Raw genomic sequence first — 14,915 nt, 5'->3', positions numbered from 1 at the left:
TCCCCAGAAGGGACAGCGCAGTAAAACAAGTAGACCCCGCAGACGGCGACAGAAGAGGGGACAGAACCCCCGCCACCCTGAGGAGACCAGAAGGCACAGCAGCACAGAAGAGCACACTGCCCTCGAGTTCGGCGCCCTAGAACCTCGCCATCCTGACGGGTCGGGGCGAGCTCAGTACCGACTATACAGCACCGAAGCATTAGATCCGAGGGAATCCGATCCCAAGACCCGCCGAGGCGGGGATACGAACCCTGGACCTGGGCTAGATCACTGCTCAGGGACCGCCGCTCTAAACAATGGGCCACATGGCAGCCCGAAAGGAATGCCAGAAGCGGGAAAAGACATTCCGCGCAATCCAAAAAGTTTACATCCATGACAACAGTCATCACGCGAAGTGCGACAAAATCCCCGGATACAATACACATAAAGAAGTCAGGAGAGTTGCCACGAAAATAAATGCCCTCACCGAGGATCGAACACAGGACCCACAGATCACAGCCAGACGCGCAGTCCACTGCCCTATTGAAGGCGGTCCAAACAGCTGAGTCAGCAGGGGAACCATGCCGTGCATGGCCGACGAAGGCACACACAGGCCGTACCTGTCGGAACCCAAACCCCGCCCACAAGAGGCGGGAGCCCGCCGGAGCCAACCCCAGCGCGGCAACCAGCCGCAGGACGTTGGGACGCAAAAAAAATACACGAATGCCGGCTCCGCGGCACCGAGATCCAGGCCGGCAGGCGGGGAGCACCCGGACCCCTTCAGCAGAGCCCGAGGACCCGCCGACCATTGAGGTAGGACCGAGCCTGCCCCCGCCGCCTCGCCGTCAGTAAGTGCCGTATTCATTCCGAGGCACACCACCTCGGCCAGGCACTGCGCAATCCACTGCCCTAATAGAGATTGCAGAAGCGCTGAAAAAAAACATGTGCAATCCGCTGACCCGGCTAGGCTCCAGCACGAGAGAGCAGGCAAACCACATTGTGAAGCCAGCGCACACGTCGGTGCATGAATATAGAGCGCATTCACAGGCAGACACCCCATGAAAGCTGACCCAAAGCCCGGCATGAGGCTCGAACCTCCAGCGGCTCATTCACTTCCGCATGCTAGCCCAACGCAGTCAAAACAAGTGAGCAGAGATTGAGCCCAGGATAACAAGAATCCCATTGTGCAGTTCAGCCACACGAAGGGTGTATCACATGCCTGTTTCACCTCAGAGTTGTGCAAGCAAACGCATAGGCGCAGAACAGCAAACGGAGCCTCATACAGGAGAACCCCCAGCGCCGGACCCAAAGCCCAACAAGTGGCAAGGGCCCGTCAGTAACGACCAGGGGAGACACGGGAATGCAGAAACACCCCACACCCCCGGCCGCCCCCCCCCCCCTGTAAACCCTTGGCACGCTATAGCAGCACCTAACCGGCCCCACAGGACCGGGGGAAGGAAGAGGGGGGGGAATTTTAGTCCTAAGGCACCAGGGACCGCTAAAGCAGGATCCTCAACCTTAAAACCCATGGGCCAGCTCACACCGGCCCACCTTACCTGTACAGCGCCTCTGGAGAGAATCGCGCAGAACAAAAAAAACAGGCTGTTGGTTGGGCCGGCCCGCCTCTTATAGAGGTCAGGTGGGACTGGTCGGCCATGTTGGGAGGGGGTGGGAGGCTTTTTTTGCTTTGGAGGGTTCTGTCGTGGAGCTGATGCTCACTATGTAAGTCATGTGGCGAGGAAGACTAACGAGGAGGTAATGAGCGTGCTCTAAGCCCACGCTAACAATACGTCTCATAACAGACAGCACATGCTTCTTTTACTAGGTGAGACCTAAAACTTCCAAAGGGAGCAGCGAAAGCTGTTTTAGGGAGGCAGATGCAGCCTTATGTAAGCAGAATGCAATATGTCACAACGTTTTCTTAAAAAAGAATTGTAAAATAGGAATCTGAGAAAGATCTGTTCAAGACTGTAAATCGAAGATCAAAACAGTGTCACATAGAGCAAAATACACCTTTGTCATCAGCAGATTGGTAGAAAACTGTCAGAATCTTGACCTTGTCCGAGGACTTTGTGGTCTGGATCCCAAATCTGTCAATCTAAAGAAATGAAAATTGCTGCAAAAATACTGCAAAAACACAACAGTAAGCCTCAAAAGCTGCTAAGTGCCCAGAAGTGAAAAAATATTATGAAAAGCTCATGAACACACTGAGATCTAAGGATTGTTTATTACACACACGATGAAGGTAAAATAAAGCACAGTGATCCAATCTGATATCCTTCCTGCGTGACATTACTCTTCAGATCCGAGAACTGGACCTGCAAAAAAAAGCAAAACAGAATCAGGAACAGAAGTCGGTATGAACAGGCGAAGCTTAGAAACAGTAGAACAAAATGGGCCAAATCACGAGCTGATTACCTTTACCATGTGTGGATTTTTGGAGCTTTACCAACAAATCAGTGTTGTTAAAAGACAGAGAGGATCTTGACATATTAGACTTGCCATGTAATGAGTGACTCGTCCCAAACACTTCCAGCCTTCGAGATGGCTGTCTAGCAGGTGGGTACCTTCACCAATCATTTTGGCCTTTCAAAATCACCCATCTGCTGCAAAATCACCCAGACTTTCTACTGTCTGTCCTACTGTACTGTGATCCTAAGCATTTTATTCTTTGGTCAGAGGTCACAAGTGATGTAAGTGGGGGGTCTTGAAAGATCTCAAAGGGCCTCTTGTCACTTATCAAAGGTCTCCTCACACTAAATTGGCTTAGGTGAAAATGTATCGATTCGATTCGAATAATCTTTATTTCGATCACAAGATCATAAAAGATATACATTCCATTCTATACAAAAAAAATTAAAAAACATATTAAATAAGATTAGTGATCAGCATAAAAACTAGAATTAAAAATATACCACAATTTTAGAGCTGTCTCGAATCTCCAAGTTTCTTACACAATCATTTTTACACGACGTAGGTTGTCGGTAGAAAAAGATTAAAATACTAAATGTTCTTCATCAGGGTTGTGTTTTGGCTCCCTTGCTTTTTGGTTAAAACGTGGCAGATTTGCTGGCCACTTGGAAAGAAACAAATGAATTTTTCCATAAAAGGGAGGGTTCTACATTCCTTATCTGCTCTATGCTGATGACCTAATTTTATTGGATTATACAGCTGTGGGTTTACACGTACATTTTATTACAAGCAGCGATTGCAAAGTGAATATTTTTGCGGTAAACATAGAAAAAGCCAAAATAATGGTGTTTGGGAGAAAACTAATTAATATGACTTGGTCTCTAGGCAAATACAAAGTGCAGAGGGAAGAATCCTATAAGATTTCTAGGCATTACTTACTAGAAATGTAAATGGGAATATGATCATCTAAAATCCTTACTGACCAGAGCATTGTTGTCTGATGCGGCTTTAGTAAAATTCAACTAAGCATTAAATATCAATGGATCCATCGTTGCCTAAAATAATTAGGGAAGGGCTACACACAATCTTACCATATGTAAAGCAGCTCTTGGAGCTATCCTTCCAACAGGGTGAGGTTCCGAGGAAGTGGAAACACGCAATTGTTCTCCCCTTCGAGCAAAAAACAGCAGACCCAGGTTTGTTGGATAACCTATGCCCCATTTCACTCCTGCCTTATTTTTCTAAAATGGCAGAGGAGGTTGTGAACATGCAATTACTTGCACATAGCAACAGCATAATCTATTCCACCCCACACAATCAGGCTCAAGAGCCACGTACTCTAGGGAGTCAGCGTTCCTCCTCACCATGGAGACACTATGCAGGCGTGCGGATGCTGGTCACACTGTAGCTTTGATCCTGATGGACCTCAGCGTAGCCTTTGACACTGTCTTCCACAAATTGCTCCTGCAGTGACTCTGGTCAGGTGGGCAGGACGGAGCAGTTCTCAAGTGGATGACCTCCTTCCTACAGGACCGTAGCTTTAAAGTTGCACAGCGTCCACATATGTCCAAACGCATGCCACTCTCACAAGGGGTCCCACGTTGCTCAATTGTAAGCCTAACTCTCTTTAATATGCACATCGGACCCCTGGCAGAGATTGTGGAAAAACACTATCTGACGATTGTGTCATAAGCTGATGACACCCAGCTAGTTGTCACTTTATCCCACAACTCTGAAGATGCAGCTACCCAATTTTCTTCCTGTCTGAAGGACCTGGCTTGCTGGATGTCAAGCAATTGCCTCAAATTGAATGGCAGAAGACTGAGGTCATGATCGTAGGGAAGTCCCCTTAAGTCTGGTGCTCAGCATGGTGGCCCCAGATGCTGGGTCCCTCACCTAGCCCTAAAGAGTAAGCTAAAAATCTGAGAGTCTAGCTTGACCCTAAACTATCTTTCGAGACCCACACCATGAAGGTCACAGGGAAGTGCTTTGCAATCCTCAAAATGTTAAAGAAAACCTTGGAAATCCTCCCATTTCAGCCAGGAAAACCCTGATTCATACTCTCTTCACATCCCAGCTGGACTATGGAAATGTCCTCTACCTTGGAGCAAAAAACATTTTTTCCATCGGCTGCAAAGCATTCAGAATGTGGCAGCCGGCCTCGTTCTCAATCTACCAAGGAGAGCTTCTTCGGCGGAAGCCCTTGCATCCCTGCATTGGCTACCTGGTAACAAAATAATTCTATTTAAAGCCTTGTGGTTTTGTCACTGGAGCCTAGAGGGCAAGGGCCCTAGTTAACTGAACGATCTTCTTACACCCTATAATCCGACACGTCACCTGAGATCAACAGGGGCTCACCTGCTCCAGGTCACTAAAATCCAAAGAGCAAGAATGGGTGTGCGCTCATTTGGCGACCTACCAGCAAAACACTGGAATACAATACCTCCTCTTCTTTCCCGAAAGGCTTGAAAACATAGCTTTTCCAGTTGTGCGTTTAGTTTGTTCATATCTGCCTCTGATCTATGGCCTTTCTCAGCCTTTTATGTAGCAGCTTCTAGGGCGGGGACACACCAGTTGGTGTAACCAGGCGCTTTATAAATGATTTTAATATATTATATTACATTATTATTATTATGTACAGAGGTCTCTCTTTAGAAACCTTGTTGTGAGCTTTTGAAATAAAATATCACTTTTGGCTCTTTATGTAGCTGAGGTATTAAATCTAGATTTAAGTGATGGGTGAGTGCTCATTAAGGGGCAGATTTACAAGCCCCTTGCGTCACTTTTGCGTCACTTTTAACATGGAAAAAGTGATGCAAAAGTGGCGCAAGGGGCTTGTAAATCTGCCCCTAAAAGTTTATGCTTTCAACACATTTTAATTCACATCAAAGGAATAAATATAAGAACTATCCAATATTAAATCTTATTTTTTGGGCTGAATTGGCAGTGATTCAAATGTTCTCAGCACCTATATAAATTCCAGTATCTTTGCTAAAAGATGTTTTATGAAGCAAAAGAAAGTGGGCAATATCATTATTAAAGGCGAACATAAATGATTGAAATTAGCACGTACTGCAGGGTAATATGGTATTAAAAAGATCAGCTTTAAATATATCCTTCACGCAACATTATGAATATTTAATAAGGAAACCTTACTTGCTTTAAAAACTTTGGGAAACAAAATAAGTGCCCTTGAATTCCAATTTATATTCTGAAATATTAAAGTTTCAACTTGGATGTAATCCAATCTATACTGTCTGAGATGTTTGCAAATGTATAGGACAGAGAAAGAATATGTACATTAAGGGGCCTATGACGATGACGGGCGGACTTGCGTCAGCCCGACACCGTATCGGAATTGGGACTGAACGACCTCCAGTCGGCGGTCTCGACCTCCTGATTAGGATGCGCATTCTTACATTTACCTGTGGGAGCATGTATTACTGCCCTAAACAAGTACATGCTCCCATAGGGAAATGGGAGTTGGTGTTAATCACTGTGTCCTGTGTCAGGTACCTCAAGGTGCCTGCAGCGGGGTGCAGGGATTAAATGGGGGGTACCATAGGTGCCCCCTCAGCCTCCAACTGGAGGCTGCACTTACAAGGTGGCCCTTCTAGAGGCCCCTAAACATGCTTTTCGACAGGCTTTCCATTTCGGAAAGACTACTCTTTAGGATTATGGGCTGGCCCCCGACTTGAGCTCGTCGGAAGCCTCTCGGAATGACCAGCCGGTTTAGTTTCTGACCCCCAGCATGTAATACGGCAGTCGGAAAGTAAACCGACATCGGTCGGAGCCTTTCCAGGGCGCATCGTAATCGGACCCTAAATGTCAAGTGTTCTATTTATCACACATTGACTCACCAATGTTTTTAATTCCACTCAAAAAGTTTCTAGTTAAAACCAATGTTTTTAAAGTATAATTTTTTTTCAAGGAAGCCTGCAATTGAACATTTAGATAACGTAAATGTTTCAGATTTTGTGATTGCGTTGCATCCCTTTTGCATTTAACATGATTTGAGCTTGCCATTTGTTTCTTAAGTGACTATGTGACGAACATAGGTGTGGACAGATGTGTTATGAACCAAATGTCTCAATAAAGTTATAGCTAAACTAAAATTAACCCTACTGTGGTCTTGTTCTACACTATGCACTAAACTGCAGCATAAAAACACAATATAGGGATGAAAAAGTCTACCAAGGCTACACAGACAGACCCGCAGGTCACATCAGAGGAGCCACAATGGCATCCTGATTTTGATTCTTTCTTGCAGTAAGCTGTTTGTTGTTCGTTTTGCACTGTTTTCCACTGCACTTGAATTGCACTCACACATCAATTTTGTTTGGACACATTTCTTTAAAGCTTGGGGCCTCATTTATGAGAAATGACGCATCGCTGCGTGAAAGCAGCGATGCGTCACTTCTCAGTGCGCACTCCTTGCGACATTCCTGATGCGTCATATTTAATGTATGATGCATCATGTCGCAAGGAGTTACAGATACGTCAGTATTTCTGACGTATCTGTAAGCGCAAAAGTGACGCATTGCTAGAGTGTGTCACAAAAGTGACGCAACTCCAGCAATGCGTCCTTTCACATCGGGAAAGCCCCATGTGAAAGGGCCTGCGTCAGTCTTACGCCTGCTATGAGGCAGGCCAAGATTTTGACACAACGGCGTCCTAAAAGTGACGCAGTGAAATCTCATAGATTTCACTGCGTCACTTCTACAACCCTTCCTTGAGTCAATACGCCCCCCTTGCATACATTATACCTGGCGCAGGTATAATGTGGCGCAAGGGGTTTACAAAGTGACGCATCTACCTAGATGCGTCACTTTGTAAATATGGCTCAACAAGGCGCATTTTTTACGCCATTGGTGCATCACAAATAGTGCGCACTGGCGGCGTAAAAGTGACGCATGGCCTCATAAATGAGGCCCTGGATGACTGCCGATGATGAGAGTAGGGCTACACTGGTGAGTACCGACCAGGTTCCCCGTTGGTGGTTCGCCCGTGAGGTGTCATCTTGCTTTCTCACATTTTTTTCACAATACACATTGTTGTTTGTTGCCCATTAATCACTACTGTCTTAGATGGGATGGAGGCCTTTTAAAATTGGCGTGTTAAACAATGTACTCTCTACCCCACTGGTCCTTAAGGAAGGGGAGATAGTTATAAAGGATTGCAACATGTTGTACACTTGTTGAGAAAGTACAAAACACTGCCTAAGTGGACCAGGTCACAGTTGTTTGCATGACTTTATGAGTGGAGGGCAACCTGTGTCCTGTTCTTCCCTCTGTGCTCCTTATTGTGTTTATGGTGTGGACGGCGGCTCAGCCGTGAGAGCATTTACAGCCTCAATATCCCTCTTTTTAAATTATTCTTTACACTTGCTTTTATAGAATTTTTTGACACCATACTGTAAAGAATATCTATAGGTGGCTATCCATAGAACGGACAAAAATTGTTTAGCCTTTACCGATGAACAAATAGCCGCGATCCTAGCGGGCCCTTCGCTTTTTCCAGACAACCCCCTACTAGGTAGTACTTCGGTGAGGGAGGAATGGGAGAAGCTAAGTAACATAAAGAAAAAACAGGTTAGGATTGCCCTACATGGGGCTTTAATGTCAGAATATTACAGAGCAGGAGCATCGCCCGCAAGTTTGCTTGTAAGGATCGATCCAAGAATTTTTCTTGATGACAGCAAATTTAGGCTTGATTGAAGCTATATAGCAAATAAGTGCACAAGAGACTGGTTTATTTTAATTATAAGCACCACACAAAGACTAAGAGAGGAACTACTAAAAGAAATTTTAGAGTTAGAGGAAAGTATTAAGCGTGACACTACTTTCACCAATACCAAAGAACATCTGAGTAAAATTCAAGACGACCTCAGTGAATATCAAAACTACATGGTAAATCAAAAAATGGAAGGTCTCCAACGCAACCTAGAAAGATATACACACGAGTGGGCTTTCCCTTACATCAGCGACACTTATTACCAACCTGGGACAGAACAACTGAATTTGGGTGGTCAATGCAGGGGAAGAGGAGGTAGACAACAACAAAGGCGAGATGGATTTTCCAAGAGAAAAGCGGGCAATTTGGATTAAACGAACTCTTGGAATGGAATAAAGTACATTGAGAATCACATATATCCGCGAACGCCTCGGGCAGGGATGACTGCAGAGTTCCACGCCTCTGCGTAGTCTCCCGTGACTCGTGACCCGTGACCCCGCCTCCGTAATGGCGATTGTGATCTGGAAAACGCTGAGACGCTGAGACGCTGGTGGACTGCAGCTACAGGAAACCGGGAGTCACAAGCGCAAAAGAAAACACAGACTCACTTGTGTAGCGTGGCACGGCGCAGAGAAATCAGGAGGAAATGCACCGGGAGAGATGATGCCTAAGACTCAGCCTCGCTGCTGCTGATTTGGTCTAGCTGCCTGACGGGAGCCTGACCGGAGCCTGACGGGAGCTCGATCCGTGTTAGAACATACCGCTCATCTGTTTCCTTTGAGGTGAGCGTGTGCGTGTCCTTATCAGCGGGCCAAGACACAAAGTCTTTTTGTGCAGAACTGCCTGATGGGTGTTCGGTCCGTATTAGGACATGCCGCTAATCTGTATCTTTTGAGGTGGTGGTGAGCGCATCCTTAATAGCGGGCAGATACGGAGCAGGTACTTTTTTGAGCTTGCTGTGCTGGCTGTGCTGGCTGGCTGACTGATTTTCCACGGAAGGAAGTAAGGTGGTGTAAACCGGAGCGTAAACCGGAGGGTGGTTCCCAGGCGCAGCTAATTGAGTTTGGCTTACTAGAAGTGATTAGTATACCTTTAAAAATTGCTGGGTTATCTTCTGGACTCTGTGGAGCTGGAGCTGCTCTGAGCTAACTGTGGGGATCGTTTGGGACCACTGGGCTGCAACGGGTTGCTATAGATCAAGCATTAAAAACTTTTTTTCATCCTAAAAACGAACTAAAAAAAATAAAAGGGGAGTGTACTTCTCTAAAAATGGGCAAACCTTTGAAGAATGATGACGCGGTTAAACTCAGTAAAGTGGAAGCGGCTGCTCGACAGAAAGCCAAAACTCGTCTTGCTCTGGCTAAAAAAGCTGCACGCAAAGCTGCTTGTGAGAAAAATAAAGACACCAATAGGGAGGGGAGCCCTGTAGCTGATGTTACAACACCTGAATCTTCAGATGATGAGCCACCCTCCTCCTCTACCCCCCTACAACATAAAGAACAGCATATAGAACAGCAAGAAGTAGCAACAGAGGGGGACAAGACGAACGATACTAATGCAGCAGATTTATTTGCACAGTCACAGGCAGAAATGGAAGCCCATCCTCAGACTCTTAACCCCTCACCAACATTGGTAACGTCAGTGCCTCAGGTAGTAGAAGAGAGGAGAAACAGTGGGATGGGAGGAAAGGAGGTGAGAGACTTTCCACTGTTTGCAAAAAGAACATCTCCGAAATCTCTCCTTCCTAATTTATCACAACCCCCTTCGGTCTCCTTCACTTTGGATTCTCCAGCCTCTAACGTTCTATCTAAGGGTCCTGACATGACAGTATCTCCACCTCAAACTCAGCTTTCTACAGTAAATGTAGCAAATGAAGCGGCAAGTGATGGGGGAAGTATGCATGATACAACTCCCGGGAGTGAAAGAATATTAGGACCCGATTCTAGCCTTCTCGACAAGGAAGCAAGATCTGAAGTCAAATTTCAGCTAGATATTTGTGAGATGCTTAACCTAATTCTCGATGAGATCCGTGAAATTAAAAATAATCAGCGTACGGAGCTTGCTGCTATTCACGCCAGAATAGATAAGCTGGAGGAGTTAACACTGGCGCTCCCCAACAGGGTTCTGGAAGCTGAGTCAAGGATTGCAGTCCTGGAAGATCAGATGAATCTGGTAACAGGAGAGACTACAAAGAAGAGGATTATAATGGAGAATAAACTCGAGGAGTTGGAGAACCATTCTCGCAGATCTAACCTGAAGATTGTAGGAGTTCCAGAAGGAACAGAAGGATCCGACACAGTACAATGGGTCAACTCATTTATACAGAAAGTAGTTCCACCAGATTTTGAAGGAGACTTAACGATAACATGAGCCCACAGAGTACCGGCTCAGCGTTTTGCGAACTCTCCATTTCCCAGAACTATCCTTCTAAATTTTGCGGATTTCAGGATTAAGGAATGGATACTCGCTAAGGCATATCAACAACGCCAGTTTACTGTTTCCAAAACTACAAAATGTAGGATCTTTTCAGATATGACAGCAACTGCAGCTAAAAGAATGAAAGAGTTTGTAAAATTGCTGCAGTTATTTAAAGCTAATGGTGCCCAGGCCTCGATTGCGCAGCAATCAAAGCTGAAGGTTCTCGTTAAGGGAAAATTCTTTCTATTTACTGATTTAGAAGAGGCTCAGACCCTTCTTAATGAGATATCTACAAGGGCCTAGGCTCAATAGCTGGCTTAACTGAATGTTAAATGTTAAATATGAGGAATCTAATGTTATAATTTAGCAAAAAAAAAAAAAAAAAAAAAGAGTGTGCATTAAGGGGGGATTCCTTCCCTCCTTTCGTTTAGCCAAAGGGAAAAATTCAGGCGGGTGTTCCTGGGTCAAGGGTCACACTAGGGTGTAATAAGAAGACACCAGAAGAAGAAAGAAGGGGTGGGATGTGGGCAGTGTGGACGGGGAGGGGTCTCCCACATTCCTGGGGGGGTCCTGGGTGGGGGGGGGGTGAAAGCTGTAAAAAATACAAGTTTAGTAGGTTTTCTAATCTTAGTATTGGCTGGTACAGAAGAGGTTTAGAACTTCATAGCTTCGTTAATGAGATTTGACCTTTGCAATATCCTGTCCATTAATGCGAATGGGCTGCTAAATAAACAGAAATATGGAGCCCTTTTGAAATGGGCAATTGCCTTTAAACCCCATGTAGTCTTCCTCCAGGAGACGCACTTGAAATCGAACTCTCCAAAGTTGTTTCTGCCTAGATATTTTTCCTATGGGTTTTTTTCCTCAGCTGGGGTCGCCCAGAGGGGTGTCTCAAGGAATTTACCCTGGGAAATTGTGCGAATGCAAAGAGACTCTAAAGGCAGATGGCTTTGGGTTGCAGTAAAATTGTTGGGAAAGGTATTCAACTTTGTAAATTATTATGGCCCAATTTTTGACGACACCTCGGCCCTGACTGAAATTAGTGAAATACTGAGGGGCACTGCTGGGCAAATTATAGTAGGAGGTGATTTCTATTATATCCAGGATTTAAAGAAGGATACCTCTAACAAGAATAAGAAACAACTAAAACCAAAGAGTAAAGGGGTGTTAGAGGCTTTTATGTTAGAATATCAATTGCGGGACTCCTGGCGCTCCCTAAACCCCAATTTAGAGTCCTACACATGCTATTCTAATAGGTTCCATACAGCCTCTAGAATAGATTTCTTTATATCCTCTAGATCGCTCCAAATTTCCAACGCATTGATAGGCTGCAATCCCTTTTCAGATCATGGGAGGATTGAGGTTGAACTAATACTAGAGGGTATGACAGGGGAGAGATCTAGGTGGCAGTTGGATCGTACCCTTTTACAGAACATGACATGGGTTGAGGGTTTCAAAGATTGGATAAAATAATTTTTCCTAGTGAATAAGGACTCAGCAGAGCCTTTTGCAGTATGGGGGGCATTCAAAACAGCAGCGCGGGGACAGATTATAGCTTTTTCATCTAATAAAGCAAATGACCGAAAAAGAAAGATATCTGCCCTTCAGCGTGCTGCTGAGAAGGAGTACGCATTGAAAATGAATCAAAAACCTAATAATTGGGAACAAGCTAAAGTATTGCTTAAGGACTTCTTCATCCTGGAAGAGATAAATAGCTCAAAAGCCTTCCAACAAAAGCTATATGAAGACAGCCAACTTATGGGTAAGCTGCTGGCAAACTCGATCAGGAAAAAACAAGAGTCTTCCATCATTTTAAAAATCCAAGACCCATTAGGTGGAATAGTTACTCGAAGTGAGGGAATTGCGAAAATATTCCTTGATCATTACGAGAGAATATACTCTACTGATATTCAAGTGGAGGAAATATTGATCAGGGAATATTTTGATAAATTGAATATCCCCAAAATTTCCAATTTCAGATCTAATCAAATAGGCTGCGATATAAGTCATCTGGAAATTCAGAATAGTATAAAAGCTCCAGCGGGAGAAAAAGCTTCAGGGATAGATGGATTCCCCATTTAATTTTACAAGGTTTTTTTTGAAGGAATTGGAAGATCCCTTGAAAAATGTATTTAATTATATTAGAGTAGGTGGTAGGGTTTCCTCAGAGTTTAAAAAGTCCACAATTATTAGTTTTGTTAAGAAAGGCAAGAATCCAGAGGACGTAAATTCCTATAGACCAATTAGTCTATTAAACTCAGACTATAAGGTTTTTATGAAAATTTGGGCTCAAAGATTCGTGTTGGCGGCCCAGGAGGTAATACACCAAGACCAAACGGGTTTTATAGCCGGCCGTTGTATGGCTGCCAACACAGAATATTTAATACAGGCGCTAGATTATTTTAATATTAATTCAATTTCTGCATGCATTCTTATGACTGATGCAGAAAAAGCATTTGATTTAGTCAACTGGTCAGCGTTATTTTTTTCCTTGGGTTATTTTGGATTCCCCGCCACTATTATTAGCATGCTACAAAATATGTATGAAGGGGCATCAGCCTAGGTGATAATAAATGCCAAGCAAGCAGGGAAGATTAAAATAAACCGGGGCACCAGGCAAGGTTGCCCCTTATCACCCCTGCTTTTCACCTTTTTTATCGAACCCCTGGTAATAAAAATAAGAAATAATGTTGCAATATCTTCCCCAATTGCTGGAATGTCGAAGTTAAAATTATTTGCAGACGACATTATCCTATATATGGCTCCTGATAAAGAAAATATCTTACATCTTATGAAAGAGCTTCAGGAATACAAGAAGATTGGGGGCTATAAAATCAACGAGAAAAAAACAGAAGTTCTTATTTTAAATTCAAATTTAGATTTCCTTCCGTTAGATCTCCAGTTTCAAGCAGAAAAAAGGGACCCAATAAGATATTTAGGGATTTATGTGACCAGAGACTATCAAGAACTTTTTCAACTGAATTATATAAAAACAAAGAATAAAATTAAGAGCCTTTTAGAACAATGGGATATACTGCCCTTATCATTGATGGCAGAGTGGCATTGATAAAGATGAACATATTACCTCTACTTTTATTTTTGTTTAGTAACATTCCAATCAAAGTCAATATGGCCTTTTTTAACGAACTAGAATCCATGATGAGAAGATTTATCTGAAACAAAAAGGCCAACACAGTCAAACTCGCGGTGATACAACTTCCTGTTAACCAAGGCGGGCTCGCACTTCCCCATTTTAATACATATTACGAAGCAGCTTTTTTCGATATAATGGCAGGTTTATTAAAGGATAGACAGACAAGAGACAACTTTTTTTTAAATAGAATGCTTGAGGAATCAGGTTCTTAAATTTTTATCTTCTTAAAAACTGCAAAGCTCCCAAAGAGAACACGATATAAGACACTGGTGGGGTATTCATCAAGATTACGGCTTCTATTTGAAAAACACGGTTCAGATGGAGATATTTATTTAAAACTGTCATAATGTGCTAAAATGGGTCTTAGGATTTCTTCAAATCATATGACAGAATGGGAATCAGCCGGATTCTGTGAAATAAGGCACCTTCTCACTCAAAATACGATAATTAGCTGGCAAATGGTTAGAGATAGAACGCATCCGAGGCGGCTCATGTTTTTTCAATATTTGCAATTGATCTATTTTATAAGAAAAGAAGTGGGAAGTCTAGATACAACACCCAATGCTTTGTTAACAGCGCTATATGGGGAGAAACATAAGGGTATTGGATTCTGGTACAAAAAGTTACTCCCGTCTGGATCATCTACTATTATAATTAACCACTTGGAGAAAACAAGTCTCACATTACAGTGTGTATTGTCAGATAAAGACTGGGAGACAATATGTTATTTAGGAAACGGAGCACTTCGAGCAGCTAACTATAAGAGAATGTCCTTTCTTTCTCGCTGGCTGGCATATTATACCCCGGAGGCCCTACAGAGAATGTTCCCCGAATGTGAGAATAAATGCTTTAGATGCAAAACCAGGGGACAGGGTGGTTGGTATCATATTTTTTTCTCATGTGCAAAGTTAGAACCCTTCTGGAAAGAGATTTTCGCAGATTTGGAGATAGCAATTGGGAAAATTCTTCTTCCAGAAGCGGAAGTGGCCCTTTTTGGCATCTGTAAAGAAAGGAACAGGTTCAATAAATCAGAAGAAATGTTTATTTTTATTTCCACTGCTGTGGCACGGTCCCTGATTTTGCAAAATTGGAAATCTATGGTGAGTCCATGTCATGTTAAGTGGGTTAATAAAATGAGAAGAACATATAATTTTGAGAGAGCCTATGCAGGTAGAGTGGGTGCGATTGTAAAATTTGAAAGGAATTGGAAACATTTTAA

The 14,915-nt window shown here is 43.6% G+C and overlaps 1 long non-coding RNA gene across 1 annotated transcript in view; it reads right to left on the bottom strand.

The window, feature by feature from the left end:
- Nucleotides 1-2,202: 2,202 nt before the first annotated feature.
- LOC147692137 (uncharacterized) overlaps nucleotides 2,203-14,915 on the bottom strand; it is a 62,623-nt gene continuing 49,910 nt past the window's right edge. The window contains exon 4 of the long non-coding RNA XR_015299811.1: nucleotides 2,203-2,297. This is a non-coding gene — a long non-coding RNA (uncharacterized LOC147692137). The remainder of the gene's footprint in view (nucleotides 2,298-14,915) is intronic.

This window comes from Lissotriton vulgaris, chromosome 9, assembly GCF_964263255.1.
Source record: "Lissotriton vulgaris chromosome 9, aLisVul1.2, whole genome shotgun sequence".
In the NCBI taxonomy this organism is placed as follows: domain Eukaryota; kingdom Metazoa; phylum Chordata; class Amphibia; order Caudata; family Salamandridae; genus Lissotriton; species Lissotriton vulgaris.
This window is presented reverse-complemented; position numbering and strand designations above follow the sequence as displayed.